Genomic DNA, 3,859 nt, shown 5'->3' with positions numbered 1-3,859 from the left:
AAAATCTAGAGGAAGAGCAGGTCAGGGAGTAAACATAAAGATTTCATTCCCAAACAAGTTGAATTTGTGGCCCTTATGGGTAAGTGAGATGAAAAGTTCCGGCAGAGTTGTACTAACATGAAACTCCTGGAGAAATCTGTGGGGGAGGCATCCGCAGACTGCAGGTGACTAGAATGATGAGAATAGATGAGATAACTCAAGGGGAGTTCACAGTGTGAGCAAGTGTTAGCTTAAGAACAGAACTCTCAGTAAAAAGATTTAAGGGGGAGGGGGCATGATAACGTACCAGATACAATCTACTAATATTCAGGACTAGTCTTACCCTTCTAAGCTGGCCTTTGTACTATTATCTCTTCAACTCCCTTGACAGTAATGTTTCTGTTTAGATTCTGTAAATAGAAGGTACTTACATGAGAAGTAGAAGGCTGGAGAGAGGGACATGTGTTTCTTTGAGGGTATGTGCTTGAGTGTCAGTAGGTGGCAGGCTTAGAGATTTCCCAGAGGCTTCTGGGCATTGTCCTGAAATCATCGACTTCAGTTCTGCAGGCGGCAGAGTTTATTGGCTGTATTTTACTATGATTTTGTGAAGCAACAGCTGCTTCCTTAAACTCTGCTCCCCAGAACAAAAGCTTCTAATTCACTATATTAAATCTCTTCATGCTCAAAATACTCACAATAATGTCTGTCTTCATAAACAAACCTTTACTAATATAGGAAGTAATAGTGTCAAAGGTATAGAGACAGCAAGTTGAGAGTGAGTGATACATGAACAAAGTAGAGACAAGAAACATAGACCCTTTTTTGGTGGGGGAAGATCCTCATGAGAGGAGAGAATAGACTGTAGCTGAAAATGAGAGATGGGTCAAAATAATTTGGGTGTGTGTATTTTGTAAGATAGATCTGAGCATGTTTATAAACTAAGGCATGAGCCTGTAGAAAGGAGACAGATGAAATAGTAACCATGACTGATGAAGTCAGATCCTGGGCTAGATGGAGGGAGTCAGGGCTAATGATAGAAAAGTTTCCATAAACAGGAAGAGGGGTGTTCTATTTTCCAAGACCATAGCAAGAAAGAGGATATGAACTGAGAAGTTGAAAGAGGTTCCGCTGCCTCAATAAGTAGGTTCCAAGAGCAGAGGATATCAGGTTTGGCCCTCCGACATCCATGCCACCTCTTTTTGATAACTAAACCCTGTTTTCTCTTGGAGAAAATGATATCTTTTTGATAACTAAACCCTGTCTGTTTTCTCTTGGAGAAAATGATATCTTTCCACTCTCAACCTTGTGACTCTGGAGTGGAGCACAGGACCCAATCTTAACCCAGTCAGAACATCACACTGCACTGTCTATAGTGACTGGTTCAGGCATGTCTTGCAACTGGGGTTAATAGACTGTATGGGACTTTTGCTGAGGCTTCTGACTGAGAGGCAGGTAAACCTTCCCATAGGGCTTCAAGAGAGGATATGAGTTATCTTGTTTCCATGGTGGGAAGAGCCTCTCTGAAAATAAAGTTAAACCAGAAGGAATAGAGCTGAGGAGAGAGAGATTGAGAAAAACCAGGTCCTGGTGATATAGATCAAGTGCCTGCTCTGAGCTTCATTTGAAGCCAGATCTTTTCCTGAACTTTTCAATTAGTTTAACCAATAAATTCCACTTTTGTTTAAGCCAGCTTGGGCTGAGTTTTCTTTCATTTGCTGAAAGAGTCCTAAACCATAGAGTGAGATTGTCTGCTGGAAGTAAAAGGGGTTAGATATATTCGAAAAAATAATAATAAAAAGCAGACTGATAGCATAAACAGCAAAAGGAAGAATCTTAAACAATAATCACCCAGTTAGGCCATAAAACACAGTTCAGTTTGGCTGAACTCAACCATGCTAATGTCAAACCTGAGTCAATAATTTGGTTTTTTAATGTTCTCTGTAGCAACTAAAGGAACTGATTTTTTTCATCACTTGCAATTGCCTTTGTGAAGTATGGACCGCCTTTGGCTGGGCTCATATGACACTAACATCTGGATAAAAATTGAAAAATGTGATGTCAACCATGTGTTTTGTCAAACACAATTACAAACCTCTGGGTAGTTAGAAAATATCTAATAATTGTTTCAGATTTCATCTGAATCATGTATATACAGCATTTGTGACTCCAAACTTTCAGAGTTAAGGAATATAATCTCTGCGCCCACCATTCCTCTGTTTTACAAGTCAACCCCCAGCCCAAATGTGATGTCATCTTTTCCCCCACTTAATATTTCCCCTGTGTAGTGTTTCCTCAATGCAAATGCATCAAAATTTCAACTCCACGAGCAACTGTTCATGTTGGAGTTATATGTCTTATATTTCAACTCTATGTCACCTAAATGGCAGCAGAATATTCGAGTTAGAAGGTGAACGTAGATTTGAAGGTGCAAAACCGAACCTTGCATTTTACCAAGAATAAAACTAATGCTCAAAGGTTAGGTAACTTGTGCAAGATCCCACTGACAGTTAGTAGCTAAGCTGAGATTTGAACCCATGACTTTTGACTGCTCTCACTACATCATGCTGCAACTGCCATAACCTGTAAATTTGGGTTACATTACTATTTTGCAGAAAGGAGCACTTGGTAGCCTAGAATATATTTAGAGCTACCCAAAACAGTATCGATCAGCCCTAAAATGCTTCTTTCTAAACATCCAAAAGAATATAGTCTTCAGAAATCTAAAAAGTTTCTCTACATTATTAAATATCTAAGCACCATAGCTATCATCTCTGTCTGTCTATACCCACTGTTCCTAGGACTTATTGTTCAAATATTTAATGCCAGTCATGCGGATGCTATATTAAAAGGGGCTTTTACTTGAATAATCTCATATATGTGATTCTCTTTTTAAGTTTCTGTAACAATTTTACATACTTGCTATTACCTTGTGGAATGGAATGGAATAGAACAATCAAACGCATTTATGCAATATGATCTCATTTGCAATAGGCAGGGAAGGCTTATCTTCATTTGTATATATAAAGTGGGGAGCCTAAAACCCTGTCTTCTGAAGCTTCTTACTTCACAGAGAGTGATCTGAGAGCGTAAGGCTATTTGTTCCAGCCTTAGGGGGATCATGAACCCCTGACTTCTTGCTCATTAATTCATTCAATTAGAATTGTGTTACAACCAAATGTTCCATAACAAAATTTCCATTACTTCACTATGTTTAGTCATTATCATCACATGGAATGTTATAGATTCACATAAACATGGTTCTGAGCTAAGAATTGTACACAAAGGCTAAATAATTTATTCTGAAATAATTTAAGAAAAAAAGATTTTCTAATTTTCTCTGTGATTTATAATTAGAATCAAGATTATGATTTAAGATAAGATTTACAAAGAGACAAGTTTGGCTCAAACACCTAAAGAAATGAACCAAAAATTTGGTAATTTAAGCAATTAGTATATATTGTGCCCTTTTTAAGTCAGGAAGGATAAAAGATGGGGTCAAGAATTTAGAAGAACACGACCTTTTAAAAATGATAGTGTTTGTGGATCTTATAGTTTTTTTAAACTGCAAGGAATAATATTCACAGCAATTATCAATCAACCAACCAATTAACCAACAAATATTCACCAAGCCCAGTAAATGTAGGGCACACAGAAGGATGAGACATGGCCCTGGTATCTAAGAAGATTATGATGCAGTCAGGATGGTAAGTCATGAAAACGACTAGTGGAAAATATCAAATATCATCTTTTCGGTGATAAATTATCATTCCTTTCCCTCATTGTCTAGTCTATTACTTAATAATTTAAGACTTTTCCTGAAGCTTCTTGGGGTCGGTTCTGCCTTGTATAAAGAAACATACACTTTTTGTTTCTGTTGTTT

The sequence above is a fragment of the Pteropus vampyrus genome, unplaced genomic scaffold, assembly GCF_000151845.1.
Source record: "Pteropus vampyrus isolate Shadow unplaced genomic scaffold, Pvam_2.0 Scaffold102, whole genome shotgun sequence".
NCBI classification, from domain to species: Eukaryota; Metazoa; Chordata; class Mammalia; order Chiroptera; family Pteropodidae; genus Pteropus; species Pteropus vampyrus.
This window is presented reverse-complemented; position numbering follows the sequence as displayed.